This window comes from Tamandua tetradactyla, chromosome 3 (assembly GCF_023851605.1).
Source record: "Tamandua tetradactyla isolate mTamTet1 chromosome 3, mTamTet1.pri, whole genome shotgun sequence".
Lineage (NCBI taxonomy): Eukaryota > Metazoa > Chordata > Mammalia > Pilosa > Myrmecophagidae > Tamandua > Tamandua tetradactyla.
The window spans coordinates 6,650,449-6,667,961 of record NC_135329.1 but is presented as its reverse complement, the minus strand read 5'-3'; the positions used below and the strand labels follow the sequence as shown (position 1 = coordinate 6,667,961).

General features: G+C 56.1%; 1 protein-coding gene and 1 long non-coding RNA gene across 2 annotated transcripts in view; one reads left to right on the top strand and one right to left on the bottom strand.

Annotated features, from left to right (window-relative positions):
• Positions 1–17,513, bottom strand: part of KLHL29 (kelch like family member 29) — a 263,233-nt gene that overhangs the window by 129,479 nt on the left and 116,241 nt on the right. The gene's annotated exons all lie outside the window — the stretch shown is intronic.
• On the top strand, positions 6,881–13,464 carry LOC143675942 (uncharacterized). The gene is made up of 3 exons (XR_013171709.1): positions 6,881–6,964; positions 11,670–12,101; positions 13,006–13,464. It is a non-coding gene; the product is annotated as an uncharacterized LOC143675942 (long non-coding RNA).

Sequence of the window (17,513 nt, the reverse complement as noted above, 5' to 3'; positions counted from 1 at the left end):
GCCTTGAAGACATTCTGTTAAACCAAAGAAGCCAGACCCAGAAGGACAAGTATTGCACGATTCCACTTAGACGACACTTTCAGAATAAGGGAATCCGTAGGGATGGAAGTGGATTGCAGGCCACCAGGGCTGGCGGAAGGGGCAGCGGGCAGTTACTGCCCACCGGGTACAGCGTCTGCTCGGGGTGGCGAAATGGTTTTGGGAATGGATGGTGGTGATGGCCGCCTGGCACGGTGAGTGCCATGATTACTGCTGAACTGTACACTGAAGGATGTCCAAATGGGATGTCTGATATTATATATATGTTATCACAAGAAAAAAAAAACCAGCATAGTGGATGGTGTTTGAACCCAGACACCGTTTGAACTACACTAATGCTTTTTATTCTGTGAGTCACACTGCCCGAAACGGTACGGCCGTGTGCCTCTTAATCATGTTAACACATGCCAGGGCCCCCCTTGTCTGTAGCCTCACCTTAGACTCCACCTACGTGTCGCTCAGTCCCCACTGTAGCCCTGTGAGGGGACAGGGAGTGGACGAACCTCATTTCAGGACCCAGTGACCATGAGGACAAGTGCTTCCCCCCAAGGTTAGCACTGGCCAGCAGCCTCGGTCCCCAGCCTGCAGCCCCTCACTCTCTCGGGGACTCAGGCCTGGGAGGGCGGGAAGCTCTGGGAGTTGAGAGCTTCCCGTATCACCCCACGAGTCAATAGCAGAAACATCTGTACACCTCGGCCTGTGTCAGCCAGAGCCCTCGCCCAAATGGCTTCCAGCAGTATCAGAGCAGAGGGTCCCCAGCGTTGTCATGGAGACCTAGGCACACCGCAGAGAGGATTACGGTCTGCTCGGCGTGACCCCAACCTGCTGGCTCCCCGTTATCCTGAGTCAAGAAGGATGTAAAAGTTTGGGAGAGGCCACGCCGGCCAGCCCGGCCACAGCAAGGAGAGGGGAAGGGGCAGGGAGGGCCAGGCCCCGATGGGAGGTTAGCTCGGTCCACCCTGCGTGCCACGCCCACAGCCCTGGCCACAGCTCGGGTGTGTCCTGTTTTTTTGTGACCCTTTTCCATCCTCCAGCCACTTCCTGTCTGGGATGTGAGCCCCTGGAGGTCCGGCTTGGCTCCTCTCTTGCTGGTCCAGCTCAGCTCTGGCACACAGCAGGTGCTCTCGACCCGGGGGCAGCCCGGCCGGCGCTGTGCTTTCATTGTTTGCATCTCTCTAAATTCTGAGTCTACCGTGGCCTTTGCACATCCAGACTGAGCTGCCATCTTCTAGTGCCACGGACCCAGTGCCTGCTCCCAACCCAAGCAACGTGTCCTCAGGCTCTACTTGTGAGGGTGGCCGTGCCCTGGCAGCCACTGTCCCTGCGCCTCAGGTCCACCAGGGCAGAGTGACCATCACTTTGGCAGGATGACAGACTCACTGTTTATGTCATTAATACGCTTCCCAGCTTATGCAGTGTTCCAAAAATGATTTGTCACCTGTCCAATATTACACGATAAAACATAAAAATGAACTCCCCCTTCGGTCACAAACTTTTTCAACCAAGGTTCTTGAAAGAGTTGTCTGAACTTCAACTGGCTTCACGTTTTCTTCTCCTTCCCTTTCTCAACTCCAGCGTGGCTTTCACTCCTGCTGCTGTTCCATGGGGACTGCACTCACCAAATTCACAGTGGCAGCATTTAAAAAATATATTTTTATTGAGAAATCTTCACATTCATACATCCACACATGGTGTACAATCAGTGGCTCACGATATCATCACATAGTTGTGTATTCATCACTACGATCATTTTTTAGAACATTTACATCACTTCAGAAAAATAAATAAAAAGAAAAAAGAAAAAACTCATACATCCCATACCCCTTACCCTTCCCTCTCACTGACCACCAGTATTTCCAGCTACACAATTTATTTTACCCTTTGTCCCCCCTTTTATTTATTTCTTTATCTATATATTTTTTACTCATCTGTCCATACCCTGGATAAAAGGAGCAACAGACACAAGGTTTTCACAACCCCACGGTCATACCGTAAAAGTTGTATCTTTATGCAATTATCTTCAACAATTAAGGCTACTGGAATGTGACTGAGTGATTGTGAAAACTTGGTCTGATGCTTTTATCTGTGGTATGGACAGATGAGTAAAGCATATGGATTAAAAATAAATAAATAATGAGGGAACAAATGTTAAAATTAAAAATATATATATTGGATAGTTGGAAATACTAGTGGTCAATGACAGGGAGGGGGTAAGGGGTATGGAATGTATGAGTTTTTTCTTTTTCTGGAGTGAAGCAAATGTTCTAAAAAAATGATGATGGTATATACACAGCTATGTGATGATATTTGTGAGCCACTGATTGTACACCATGTATGGAGTGTTTGCATGTTAAGAATGTCTATGTTTGTACATTGTTGTATCGATAAAAATTAAAAAAAAAAGAAAGCTACTGGAACACAGCTCTACAGCGTTAGGTACTTCCCTCCAACCACTCCAATACACCATAAACTAAAAAGGCATATCGATATAATGCGTAAGAATAACCTCCAGGATAACCTCTCAACTCTATTTGAAATCTCTCAGTCACTGACACTTTATTTTGGCTCATTTCTCTCTTCCCTCTTTTGGTCGAGAAGGTTTTCTCAATCCTACGACGCCAGGTCCCGGCTCATCCCGGGAGTTCTGTCCCACGTTGCCAGGGAGATTTACACCCCGGGAGTCATGTCCCACGCAGGAGGGTGGACAGTGAGGGCACGTGGTGGGCACCTTGAGACATTCAACTAGATGCGTGTCCTCGCCCTGCTAGACTTCTCTCACATTTGAGAACGTGGTGGAGCTCTCTTCTCCCCCCGCCCCTCCCCCTCATTTTATCTTCTCTGAGGTTTCTACTCCTGGTTTTTCTCTACTTCCTAATGCTGCTCCTTTCGTGTCCTTGGCGGCTCCTCTTCGTTGGGTCATCCTTTAAATGTCGGGACTCCTTGGGGTCCCCTGCTTCCTCTTCTTCTTCCTCGCGTGCAGATTCTCCTGGATGACCTTGTTCACACTCACCTCTTTACTGATGACTCCCAGCCTCCATTTCCAGCTCCCCTCTCTCTTCTAAGCACCACCTCCAGCCATCCTCCTGCCCGCACACACCTTTACCAGGCTACCCCACAGGTACCTAAACACAGTAGCTCCCTAAATTAACTCACTGATCTTTTGCCTAAGGAATTCCCCTTCTCAGAGAAAGCCACCCCCTATCCCCATCCTCACCTTCATATCCTACTGCTGGGTCTCTGATTACTTTTCTTAGTTGTTCTCAAATCTGACACCTGCTCCCCAAGTGCACAGCCACCACCCAAATCCAGGCCGCCAGGCTGTCTTCCACATAGATTGTTTCAACCAGTCTTTCTGTCTCCAATCTTACCCTTTCTTAATTCATTCTCCACACAACTGCCAATAAGATTTTTTAAAAATGCAAATCTGCTCATGACTTACTCTCTTGCTGTGAATCCTATCTTTCAGAATAAGGTGCAAACTCTTCGAGGTGGCCTGAAAGACGCTTGAGGATCTGGGCTGGCTCACTTCTCTATCCATCTCTCACTTTCTCACCCCAAGGCGATGCTGAGCCACCTCAGATGCCTTGCAGTTTCTGAAGGCACCATGCTGTCTCTCGGCTCAGGGCTCAAGCCCCCACGGCTCCTTTGCTAGGAATGGCTCCTGGCAGCTCCCAGCTAAGCTGTGTGTCTTCTAGGGCCGGTGGAGGCACTGACTTCTCCAGGAGGCTGCACTAAGCTGTCCCCTTCCAGGTCCCCAGAGCCCCCCTGCTCAACTGTCCCAACATTGACAGCTGTTTCATATTTGTTACCTGAGGACAGGGCAGGGCCCCTATACATCCAGCACCTAGCAGCATATTTCCTTAGACAGCATTAGGTGCCAAAGTTCTTGTAGGACCACTTTGACACTCCCTTAATTCTGCATTTTGCTAGCGCTGATACGGCTCTTGGGTCCATCACTCTTTAAGTGCCTGGCATGGAAAGGTATTCAGTACAGATTTGCTGAGTAAGTAAACATGTTTATATTTCTTTGTTGCTGAGCATTTCCAGAAAAGACAAATGCATCTTCAGTTGTGAAAGGAACACCTCACTCAGACACAGTACTTCTGGCTGGAAATTCTCTGCAGGTACCAGAGTACGGGATTGTCCTCCTTTCTTAACAGATCAGACCTTGAGCCTAAAAGGATGACCTTGAAAGGAGAAGTTCTGTCACTTCTCGTAGCTTGGACTCATCTCCCAAACTTCACCTTCCAAGGCAGAAGTCTTGCTAACCATCATTGCCTCTGGGAGCACTGCTTCCCCCGGGGGCATCCTATCCTGAATGTGACAGAGATGATGCCATGAGCTCACCACCCCATGCCTCTTTCTGAGGACCCCGGATGGTCTTTCCCAGCCCTCCTCGCAATTAGGTTGGGGTCATTCAACTGAGTTCTGGCAGGCGGAATGAATGTAGAAGGGATGGCAACCACTCCAGGCCTGGCCTTTAGAAATGTCCTGTATGACTCTCCAGTTCCTGTCCCCAGCCGTGGAGACTTTGGAGGCCACCCCTTCCAGAAGGTTCGGCTGTCAGATGGAAAAGAGCTGTTCACCTGCACCGAACTTCTGCACATCTGGGACATCGATCCTTACCGTGTTAGCAAACTGCTTTTGCTTCCCGGGGCTGCGTAACAAATGACACTGCCTGGAGGGCTTCAAGCAACAGAAATGTATCCTCTCACCATCGCGGAGGCCAGAGCTCTGACATCAGCGTGTGGGGAGGGCCAGGCTCCCTCTGGAGGCCCCTGGGAAGAACCTTGCCTTGCCTTTTCCTATTGCTTGTTGCTTGTGGCTCTTGGCGTCCCTGGGCTTGTGGCCGCCTCTGTCTCCACCTGGCCTTTTCCTCTGTATCCCCTCTTCTTACAAGGACCCAACATCTATCGTGATCCCATCTCATGGTCCTGAATTCATCACATGGGCTAGGACCCTATTTCCAAATAAGGCCCCACTCTGAGGGCCCAGGTGGACGTGGGTTCGGTGGTGGTGGTGGAAGGGGCCCTTATTCAACCCCCACTAGGCAGAGGTTGGTTTGCTAACAAAATAGCTTGGCCTACCTGACTGGTATACTCAAGTCCTGCAAAGCCACGCCAACTCACACGTGGCCGCAGGAATCCTCTCCTTCCAGCTGGCTGGGGGACGAGGAGCCCTGCAACCCTGACACGTGCCTGGGCCTGGTCAGTGAGGTCTGATCTTTGCCAGGCAGCCCCGATGCCAACAAACTCAGCCGCTGCGTTCAGGGCCACCTGCCCGGCCACACCGTGCCTCCTTCTCACCGGCAGTTTCCGTGCTGGAAAGAAAAGCCCATGTCCCAGCAGCCAGCATCTCCCACTGCCCACCCCCTGCCGGCAGCTCTTCAAGTCCCCTTAAAAGGCCAGAAAGGAGGAGGTGGGGAGTTGGGCAGCTGGAGGCCACACAATCTGGTTTCAGCCTCTCATTAAGTGTATTCAAAGCAAAGGTCAAGTATTTGCATGCTGGTGTCTGGGAGAGACTTCCATTCTTCCCTTCAACTCCCCCTTGCAGATGGAATGAAAGAAATGCGGTGCAGCTCCCTCTGCGCCAGGCGGCCGAGTGCCAGCCACTGGCCGCTGCCGCCGGGGCCAGCACGTGGGAAAAGTCCCGTGAGTGCCCGCATGGGCCCAGGGCGGCTGTGGGGGCAGCACGGAGGTGCCCGCAGGGCAGACAGAGGCCTCAGGTGTGTGGAGGGTGCTGCAGACGACACCCACGAAGCCATCACCAGCAAGACCCACACAGAGGCTTCCTTGCCAAGACGGGCACCTTCCCTGGCCTGCTGCCCGGGGGCTGGCACGGGGCCCTTCGCTGGGGGTGGGGTGATGGGGGTAGGGGCGCAGGCAGGGGGAGTCTGAGGCTCAGCCCACTCTGGAGTCCAGATGGGGCTGTTAAGAAAGGAGCCAGGGCTAGTGTGTTGAAATTACAGGTACAGGGGTGACGAGAAGGCTCCAGGGTGTCAAGAAAACCTTGTGTACGAGGTGTGGGGGTGGTCATGTCCTGAGTGACGGCTGAAAGGCTGCCCCAAACTGAGCATTTTATGTGCAGAACGTTTGGGCACTGGAAGCCTGGGAATGGCAAGGCTGTATCTCCACACCAAGCCCCGTCCTTACCAGTCCCAGGAATGCTGGGCTGGCAGAGAAGAGAAAGGGGAGCCAAATCTTCCCCAGGAGAGGGGCTGAACCCCACTTTGTGTCTGACTCCAGTCTCACACCTGTTCAAACCTTCCTGGTTTGGGGAACGCGGGCACCTCCCTGATCTCACATGGGCATCTTCACCATCAGGCATCCAGCGCTTTCCAGAGCTGGACGTGGCAGGGGCTCAGTCCTTCCCGGCCCCGCCCCCTCCTCCCGCCCTCAAGAAGGAAGAAGGGACTTCTCACAACAGCCAAGCAAACGCCAAGAGAGGACTGACCAGGTCACCCGGGTATGCCTCCTGACGGACGGACGTGCTCTTAGCGACCCTGTTCCAGGGGTGCTGCCTCAGCGCGCACAGGTGCACCCCAAACCTAAGGACCAGGCCCCCTACCTCCCGAGCTGCAGCTGCGCCACGTAGAGCAGCTCTGGAAAAGGAGACCCTACGGTCCAGGTGATCCCACAGAAGGACGGTGCAGGCTGCCCAAGGGATGAAAGGCCTTTCCTGCTGCTCCTCCATTCCTGCCACTCCCTGCTCCCGAGGGTTGGGGTGCAGCCTCCCAAGCCGGCTCACCCGCTCGCTGCTCCTCTTAAATCTGGGGGGCCCTGCCATGGGACCTCACAAATGCTCTTTGTCCGTGCGCTTCCTTCCTGCTGTCTGGGGCCTGGCCCTCACTTGGCGAGTGTGGAATGAAGGTAGGACCGCCCCGGCCTCCAGAAGCTTCCACCAGGGGACACAGTCAGGCTGCTAGGTAGGACCAAAACCAAAGGCAAGACAGCGTCGGGCCCTGACCGCTGGCCCCCTCCCAAGCCTCCGCCACGGCCCGCCCCTACAGCCCTCTCAGCCTGTTTCTTCTTTTTCTCTGCTCCCGAGGCCCAAACAGAAAACGCGCTCTGGGCATCCACCCTACGCCTCCCAGGGCCGAGCCCTTCAATACGCGACACTCCAGCCCCGCCCCAGACCCGAGCAGACCCCAGGGTGTGTCCACCTCTAGGGTGCTGCGGCTCCGGACGGAGGCTAGTGGTTCAGTTTCGGGGCCCCTCTGCCAAGGACCCCCTCTGTGCCCTGTTCAGTGGAGCTGCGCCTTCCTGGCGGCGGGACTCTGGGTGCTGGGCCCAGGGCTCAGGCCCGGGTGCGGGAGAAGCCACCGTGGGGCCTCCGCTGCTCGGCCAGGGCGCGACCTCATAGTTACGGGGAAGAGGCCAGGCCTGCAGGTCCGGGGCCCAAAGGGGAGGCCGCGTCTGGAAATGTCCGGCCGGGCGGGAAGGGTAGGAAGGGCTGCGCTGCGGAGGGGGAGGGGCTGCGCTGCGGAGGGGGAGGGGCTGCGCTGCGGGGGGGAGGGGCTGCAGTGGAGGGGGAGGGGGACATACTGCGGAGGGGGAGGGGCTGCGCTGCGGTACCGGGACCCTGTAGGTGGCCTCCTCACCCACGGCCGCGGGACCACAGGCTGCCCTGAGCATTCCAGACCTAGGGGCTCTCGTGTCCCAAGATCCTCACGGTCCCCTGGGGCTTCTCCCCGCAGCTCGGGGGCCGTCATGGACCACAGGCCCAGGTCTGAATTTCCGGGGGGCGTGTGTTTGGGCAGCAGGCTAACAGGCCACCTCTCCACATGAGTCATTCACAGAGCGAGTGATTGAGCGTGGCGGCACCCCACCCCGTGGCCTGGTGGTGTCCCCAGCAGGGAAGGCGGGGCCGCGCGGGCCGTGCCTGGGGGTCCTGGCTAGTGAGCCGACATGCCTACAGCCCCCGGTCCCGAGGGCAGGGAGTCGGGCTGGGCCGGTGGACGCACACCCTGAGCTGGGCCGTGGGCCTCGCGTGTTACACACACCATGAACACTGCACAGGGCCACGCATGGCCCACGACCTGCCCTTCACAGGGAAACGCCCAGGGGGCAGCAGCCAGCTGTGTGGGCGGAAGGCGGGGCTGACCCATGGGAAGGTCAAGGGGGCGGGGACTCTGTCCCTACGCCGTGGGGTGGAGGTGGCAGGGAGCAACCTGCCAGTGGACCGGAGCAGTCCCTGCTGCCTCTGTGACTTCGGTTCCCTCTGCACGTTTAGCCTTTGGAGTAAAAACCAACCAGCCAACAGAACAGCAGGGACACTCAGCAAATGCAGCAGGGACATGTCTCAGCAAATGCGACCGAAGGACGCCTAGGGACCTCTGGGGCCCTGTTAGCAGGACGTGGGGCCCCTCGGAGAGGCTCCTCTGCTCCTTGGGCTAGTCCAGCTCCGAATGACCCCTGCGCCCACGGAGCCCCCATGGACCCCCCACGGAGCCCCCATGGACCCCCCACGGACTCAGGAGCTTTTTCCGCCGAGGCTGGGGCGCCGGCTCCTGTGCCCTCCTGCAGGGTGCCTCGCTGGCCAGCCCTCTCCGAGGCCTGTGCCCAGCACAGTCCGGCACGTGCCGTGCCCTGTGTGAGTTCTGATCCTGCAAGTTCTGATCCCTAAAGACGGGGCCACCTCTGACCCTCTAGTTCCTCCTGGGTAGGCACCAGGGGACCGGGCTCAGGAAATAGTCCCCAGATTAAACGCCGGCCCCTGCAGCATGGGGAGGCGGAGTCCGCGGGGGCTCCCGCCTGTGCCCAAGGCCTAGTGCTGGCCTCCTGCAGACGGGCAGACACAGCTGCCCCTGTGCTGTGGGTGACCTAAGTTGTGGCTTCATGTCTAGTCCCTTTCCTTAGAACACCCAGGCCCAGGTAAAGCCAAGACAGTTTTTGTTGCCCCATATCCTCTCCCTTGTCTTCCACCCTGTCTTGCTCAGCCCCACAGGTCCACGGTCCCCAGGCTATCACTGCCCTCCCCCCCAGCCATCCCAGCCACCGGTCCCTGCTCTCTGTACTATCCTGGCCCCCTCAGCAGGGGCCAGTGTGAGACCCCATAAGCCGGGCCAGGCCGGTTTCCGCGGGGTCTCCTGCAGGCTCCCGGCCCTCCAGGCTCAGGGGGAGAGTGTGAGGCCAGGAGGCAGGAGATTGGAGAGTAGAGCAGCAGCCTCTGACCCCTGTCACCACTCCTTGGACACCAGGGGGCAATGGACTTGGCCGAGGAGGGTGGCAGGGCCTTTAACATCCTTTCTGAGAGAAGACGGACCCCACTTCCTCCACCCAGCTAAGCCCACGTGTCTTTCCCAGGCCGTGGCCCAGCCAGAGCTCTGAGGCAGTGGGGCATGAGCGGCTCGGGTGGGGGACGGAGGGGTCCCTGCGTTCCTGGCCCTGCAGCGGTCACGGTAGCAACAGTGTGGCCTTAGGGGGCTGCCTACTCACCCTCTGCAGAGCTCTTTTACTGCCACTACCCGGTCGCTTGTCACAGCCTCCCCACGGTGTCCGCAGGGAAGGGCTGGCATCACGTTCTAAAGTGGGGGAGACGAAGAGGAGGCAGTCCGGGGCTGGGGGCAGTGGTGCTGTCTGCGCCCTGGTGGTGCCGTGTCACCTGGGTGCTGGCCAGACACTCAGCCCCGGGCCCCGTCCAGCGCGACTGAGTGCCTGAGCTCTCGCTGAGGTGGCCAGGGGGCCCGAAAGCAGCTGGCGCCGGCTGCAGGACCCGGGTTCCCCACTGAGGCCTGCGGAGGGCCCTGGGGGCACAGGTATTTCTGGGAAAGGCCATATTCCGTAATCACAGGGCTTAACCCATGACCTACAAAGACCAATGTTTCAAAATGCCTTCCTGATGTTAGGTTTCAGGAAAAATGCCACCGATTCCTTTTCTGGGCACAATTTCTTTTGCCAAAAGCAATCTGCTGGCCTAGGAAAGGCAGTATCCAGTGCCTGTCTCCGATGAATAGTATTACAAAGCACAAGCCTCCCATTTTCCTTCCTTCCCACATGCACCTTTGCTTGGAGAAATTCTGGCTGTGGGTGTCGATGTAGCGATTTTTTTTTCAAAAAAATTGCCTACATGATTCAGAGACTTTTCTCATGGGACTAATTGACTAGGCATTTGTGCTATTGCTACTGGTGTAAATCATTATAATGGTGATAATGAAAAATAAAAAAGATATTGCAAATGACAGTTGGCAACATAATATCAGCATAAACTGAGGGAAGGAGGGAGGCGTGTGTAAATTAGGAGTGGTCGACGCGGCAGCTACGGTGGGGGACAGTTGGATCGCCGAGAAGAGGATCAAGCAGAGTTGTCATTAAAAATAACCATCTTTGCGCCTGTGAGCCCTGCTTTTGGTGGCTCCATGGAGAACAGAGACACTAAAATCTGGGGCCCTGCTTCTCTACAGTCCTGCAAAATTCACAGCGTGGTGAGCTAGAGCTTGCATTTCCCTCCCATCCTCACCCCAGCCAGCCATGGCCCTCCGAGACAAGCTGATGAACTAATTCCACTCGGGGCCCGGAGCCAGCCCCAGGGACGAGAGCTGCAAAGCAGAAAGACGGATGCCTTCCCTCCATTAGGCTGCCCCAAACGCTCTTGCAATTTGCTTCCTTCTAGACAAGAGTCTATTCAAAAGTCTATCTGGAAATATTAGAGGACGGCCGTCACATGGCCGGCAGATCGTAATGCTGGTGACAGGACATTATCTTCCTTAGGAGAAACTCCACTGCTTTTTTATTTCACGAAGTAACCAGTGCCGGGGCTGATGGCTGCAGAATTGCTCTGAGGGTTGGGGACATTAAAATCCCTGTCCAGAGTGAATGCGGAAGCCACGGCTGCTCTGGCAGCGGCTTTCTCTAGCATCTCTGGGTGCCACCTGGGACAGCGGGGGGCTCGCTGCTCACCTGGAATCCCGCAGAGGAGGAGCCTCCCTCTTCCGGGGCTCCACGTGGATGAGACAGGACTTTGCACCCCTATATTTCCCTCCCAGGCAAATCCCTAAGCATGCCTTTGGGTTAATACCTGTTTTGCCCCTTTCTCGTCAAATCACATGAAATCCACAGCCCACTCGTGCCCTGTTACGGCCAGCTCAGCTTCCTGAGAGAAGTCTGCATGCCAGCCCAGAGTGAGAGTGCAGGGGAGATGGGAGGCAGCCAAGCAGAAGGGCAGGAATCCCACTTTCCTCCTACACCGTTCACTGGGGCTTCCTCCAGGATCCACGGGGAGAACTGGGCGGGGGGGGGGGGATTGGGTCACTTGCCCACTGGCCCCCTGATTCCCCCTGACCCCCGGCTAACCTCTCAGTTACAAGTGCCGAGTCGGCCCCAACCCACAGAGCCTTTTTTCTCTCCGTTTAGGGAGCTGTGTGCTATCTTGATGCACCTGCTTCAGATTTTCATTGTCATTATTCTCAGCCCATGTTTTAATTGAATACAAATTAAAAAAAAAAAAAAAAGAAAGAAAAGTCCAGACGAGAGGGCAGCCTGTTGCGAGGTTTTGTGTTCTAGCACCACCCAAGCATGCAAACGAGGCAGCCTCTGCTGACAGGTTCACATCTCCAGTGCAGCTGGCTGTTTGAACAGCTTGTGTGCAGTAATTGAAACATAGATTTTTGTTGCCTTTCTGTTTATTTTTAGATTAATCAAGCAGAGACATTGGGCTTCCGTGTCGACCCCCATACCCCGCTGGGACCCCAGCCCCATGCATGCTGGCAGGGGTGAGACCATGCTCTCTCTGGGGTGGACTCTGGACATGACCTTCGTGTAACACAGGATGTTCCCCAACTCCGAGGCTCTGGACAGATGCCCAACCCCACCTGGCTGGAGTCTCATCGCGGCCCCCAGGGGCAGGCAGGGCAGGGGCCGCTCCACCTCCACCTCCACCGCCTCCGGCTTGGGTGGTAGCCAAGGGGCAGCGTGTTAGGGGGAGATGGAACTCGAACTCAGATCTTCTGTTTCCAGACAAGACGTCTCCAGCCAAGGAAGGGGCCTCGTGGCCCAGAAAAGCCTCTCTTCTCTATTTTGACCACGGAGGTGCCATTTGTAGCACAGTTGCATCAGCCAGACTAGGTGAGTTATGCGATGCTGATAAACAACCCCATACCTTGGGGGTTTTGACAACAGCGGGTGCTTCTCGCTCAGGCTGTGCGTCCACTGCCAGTCAGCTGGGGGCTCAGCTCCAGGCTGCCCTCTCCCCAGGACCCAGGCTGACCTGGGGGCCGGCTGGCCACCACAGCAAAGGAAAGAGGGTTGGGGGAATCAGGCACTAGCTCTGCAATTTCACCCTGGAAGGGACACGCACAGTTTCTGTGCTCAGGTCAGTAGCCAAAGCATGACAGGTAGCCACATCTAACTCGAAGGAGTGGGAAGGGCAATGCAGTTATGTGCCCTGAAGGGAAACTGGTTTTGGGGAAAAAGACAGCGAAAGAAGGTGTGTGTGTGTGTGTGTGTGTGTGTGTGTGTGTATGTGTACAGAAGCCCCATGCTGGGCTGGGACCCCCTCTTTGAAGGCTGCAGCACCCCTGAGACTCTCCATCTCCAGCCACATTCCTTGACAGTCCAAGACTTAAAAAAATCTTTTTTATTCTAGTAACACACACAACCTAAAATGTCCCCTTTTAACCACATTCACATATCTAATTCAGTGCTGTGACGTTCGCACTGGGCTGCCGCCACCACCGCCATCCCTCACCAAAACCTTTCCACCACCGCAGACAGAAACTCTACACTGCAAGCTTTACAGTCTCTGACTTTTGTCCTGTCCCACCAGCCCGGCAGCTGCGGGAAGGCAGAGCCTGCCTCTTCTCATCTCACCGCCCAGGCTTGGCTCACTGCAGGGGCCCGGTTTGGGCTTGGGCAGTGGAAATGTCCCGAGGGAGCAGGGTGAGAGTGAGAATTCCTGCACATGCTTCCCCCTCTGGGGTGTCTCCCCCTGTGCACAGCTCGGAGCCTTACTCGGTCCCTCCCTCCCCAGGCCTTCTCTGAGAACCCGGACTGCTGCGGCAGCTGCTCCCAACCCCCAGCCCTGCAGACCCTCTGAAGTGATCGCGTAACTGGTTTATTAAACAGGCTGGTCGCAGTGGGGTATCGGCAGCAAACAGATCTCTCTTCCTCCCACGACTTCGCTTCAAACCCTCTCTGTCAGATCCAGACAGCATTTCTTGGGCACTTTTGGGTCCTACTTCTACTCTAATTACTGATGCTACGGCTGCAACTTGTGCTTTTGCAGCTACTTCTACGGCTGAAAGCTAACTTTGCAGAGTGCTTACTATCTGCCAGGCACCGTATGAGGGGCTTAATCCGCATCGGCTCATTTAATCCTCAAAACAAACCCAGGAAGAAGGTCCATTCATTAAACTGAGGCTGGAAGAGGTTTAAGTAACTTCCTCGTAGCGACAGAGCTATGAATTGGCAAGGCCAACTCTAAAAAGTTTCTCTGCAATTTCAAAACCTAGTCCAACTTTTTATTAGGACTTATCTCATATTCAGTGAAAGCTTCTCCCCTCACCCCAGCCCTGGCCCGGCCTAGCTCAGAATCCTGTAACGGGTGTGGGCTGCGCCATGTGGTTTCTGGGCCCTTCCTGGTCCCTTTTCCATCCCCTTCCACGGCTGCTGCTTCTGGCTTCACCAGGGTGGCCAGGCTGGGAGGAAAAGGGCAGGGTGTGATGTGGCATTGCAAGCTAGTGGAGCTGCCCGTGAGTGGCAGAGACCCAAATGTGGGCTGCCCTTCCCGTGGGGCACTCGGGGGCCTGTGGGGACGATGACTCGCTGGCTGCCCCCCTTCCACGGTCCTCAGCTTCTGCCCCGGCAGGCTGTCCTTGGGGAGGGGGGTGTCTTCCAAGACAGCTTGTCCGGGTCCTTCTGCAGTGTCCACCCTGAAGGCTTCACTGTGGCATGGCTGTCCTTGACCCCAGTACAGCCCTTTCTTCACTGCCCCGTCCCAGCAGCTCAGGCAGCTTTGTGCCTCTTGACACTTCCGGGTAAGGCAGGCACTGCCTCTGTGTCCCCCAGAGCTCCAGGGAGCGCAGGCTGGGTCCTGGACTCCGTCCGGGTAACCACAGAGCCCGTGTAGGACTGGCTAGAGGAGAGGGTGGACGGGGCCCCTCAGCCCTCCCTCCTCAGGCCATTCTTCAGAGTTGGTCCCTGTTGTCAGTCTTAAGCTTTTTCTAACATTTGGCTTGGAGGGGGTAGGGAGGGCTCCCGGGGTCCTGGGCTTCTCTTTTTAATGTGGGGGTACTGCACACCTGTCATGCTCAGACCATTCGAGATGCCAAGGCAAGGGACAGCGATATTGAACATTTTTATATAAATGATTCGATCTTTCTCCAGCCCGGTTCTCACCGCCTCCAGGAAGCCCTGGAGGCTTCCAGGTAACTGTGATGTCTGACCGTCGCCTTCCATCCCCTATGGCCATCATTCTGCAGGGTCCCCTGTGCCTGATCACACACTAAGCTGTGACAACAATCAGCCTTGGCCCCCCCACCAGTCTCCTGGGTGGAAACCCCACTCGCACCCATCAGTCACATCCTGTGTCCATTGCCACACTGTGAAAACCCTGGCTGCACAGAGCCCAGTCCCAGGGTCTCTTCAGGGGACACGAGTGGGCATCCTGAGGACGGTGGGGCATGACAGGGTCAGGGTGCTGGACAGCTGCCCACAGGCCAGTTCTCAGTTGCAGCTGCCCATGGGAGAGGGGCCGAGCCTGCCATCTGCTGTTAACCCAGCCTTCCTTGTCTGTGGGGCACAAGAAGCTCGTTTACAGGGGCCCAGCCTGCCGTGGGCACAGAGCCAGCTGCCCAGCATAGTCTGGAGCTCACCAAAGGGTGCTGCATGGTCCAGGCTGGAAGGGGGCAGTGTGGGGGGGTACTCTCAGATAAAGCTGTGCCCCTGCTTGGGGCTGGGGGACTCTGGTGTCAGCTGCAAGCCTGGTACCATCAGAATGGATTTCTGGGGCTGGAATAAAGGAGCTCAGTATCCCTCAGGCCCCAGAAGGGGATGGGCTTGGCCCACTCGCAGGCCACACAGGCAGTTACCCGTCCCTCCGTCTCCAGGGCCTCCCACCTCCAGGAGGTGCCTGACCACCTGTCCTTACGGAGTCAGGGACAGAGGGTGCTTGTCGTGCGCCTGAGGTGCTGCCCGCGCCGCTCCCCACACCCTTGGCCTTTGCAGGCATCGGGGTCCTGTCCCGGAGACCCCTCTCTGCTGTGCCGAGCCTACCTGGGCAAGCAGCAAGGAGCCAGGAGGTGAGGAGCATTTATTTGAGCACCAGCGGTGTGCCTGTCACCTGCATGAGTCACAGCACGGAGGTTCCTGCAAGGCCACCTGGTGGAGGGGTGGGGCCCAGGGCGTGGCTTCCTTGCCTCGCTCCTGCACATCTCCTGGGTCTCACCCAGGCTCAGGCCCCGTGCCCGCCCCTGCCCCGCCGACCCCAGCACGTCTCAGCGCCGGCCACTGCCATCGCGGCCCAGGTGTCCGCCGGAGCCTCCTAACCCGTCCCCCTCCGTCCTCCCCAGCGCAGGGGCTCCCTCACCCGGACAAGTACCCCTCCTGGGCCGAGGTGCGGGCAGTATCCCCTCCCTGCTCCGGCGCCCTCCCTGCCTCGGGGCCTCTGCACATGCTGTTCCTGCACCCACCGGCCGGCGCTGTCCTTGGTGGGGTCTTCTCTGGCAACCCCTGGGCCTGCTCTTGTCCCGTCTATGCTGCTGCCTCACTTCCTCACCTGGCCTCCCTGTGCCGCCCTCGGGACTGTGGATCCCACCAGGGCAGCGCTCCACAAACACCGACAGCCCAGGAGGCCGCTGGCGACGGCAGAGCCGGGAATTAGACCTGGGACAGGGGACAGCTCAGGGTGTCCTCAGCTGTGTGAAGCCTCTGAACCGGCTCCCTAGGCCTGGAGCTGCCCACAGAGCCGGGTTTTCGGCCCGGGGTGGACAGACTCGGGGACACCCCCCTAGTCCCAGGCATCCCAAAGCCCCAGCTCTGGGGCCCCCAAGGGAAGGGCCAGCCTCCTGGGGCTCACGCATGCACCTTGCCGTCCCTGCGAGGAAATCCCTCGTGCAGCCTTCCGTCTGCCCACAAGTGCCCCCGAGGCAGCTCTTGGGTGGAAACACCCAGCAACCTGCAGCTGCCCCGGCGCCCAGCGACGCAGCCCCCAGGCGCACCTTTCAGTCCGCTTGCTCTTTCCCCAACTAGAAGGGCTAATGAATGTTGCACTGGGAGGAAACAAGGAAAGAAGTGGCTGCAGAGGTGGGGGACACATTTTTATTTCCCGCCTTGGTCTGCTGTTTGCATAAAACCTCAAGGGAAGAGCAGAAAGGAGAAGGAAAATAATGACATCTACGGTCTCCCGGGGCCGGGGGCTGTGCTTTTGAGGGGGCTTCTGCAGCCAGCTCTGGCAGAGGTTGTGGGGGCTCCTTGCTTGGGAACCTCCTCTGGTAGCTCTTCCCAGACCCCCGTGTGGCTGGCTGGGTCACGGGGCCGCGTGGAATGCATGTGGACCGGGCATGGGCCTCCTGGGGTGACTTCCTCCTGCCTTGCGCCCTGCCCACCTCTGGGTGGGGGGGGAATGGCCGCAGGTGGCAGAGCCCCCCCTTCCCAGCCCACCCCACTCCACCTGGCCCGGGAAGAAAGAAGCACGTTCAGCCACTTATTATTGCAGTTGTTTTGTTCTAGGGTTAGCCAGCCCCAGCGAATGCCAGCTTTTCTGTTTTTTTACTTTTTATTTTGAAACTAATTTCAAACTAGGGAGTTGGTTGCAAAAATAAGACAAACCCTACACTGAGATCTCCAATATACCCCGGTACAGAGATCCCCCAATTTCATCATTTTGTCACATTTGCCATATTTACCTGCCTACATACTTACCTTTCTTCCTTCCCCCCCCTGCCTCTCTCCCTCTGTCCATCTATCTCCTAAATATACATATATTTAAATATTTTTATTGATAAATATTCACTCATACATCCATACATGGTGTGCAATCAATGGCTCACAATATCATCACATAGTTGTGTATTCATCACCATGATTATTTTCAGAACATTTGCATCACTCCAGAAAAAGAAAAAGAAAAAACTCATACATCCTACACCCTTCACCCCTCCCTCTCACTGACCACTAGTATTTCCATCTACCCAGTTAATTTTACCCTTGGTCCCCCCTATTATTTATTATTATTATTATTTATTTATTATTTATTATTATTTATTATTTATTCTTTATCCATATTTTTTTTCACTCATCTGTCCATTCCCTGGATAAAAGGAGCAAAAGACACAAGGTTTCCAGAACCCCACAGTCATATTATAAAAGTTCTATCTTTATGCAATCATTTTCAGCAATTAAGGCTGCTGGAACACAGCTCTACAGTTTCAGGTACTTCCTCCCAGTCACTCCAATGCACCATAAACTAAAAAGGGATATTTATATAATGCATAAGAAAAACCTCCAGGATCATCCATCAACTCTGTTTGAAATCTCTCA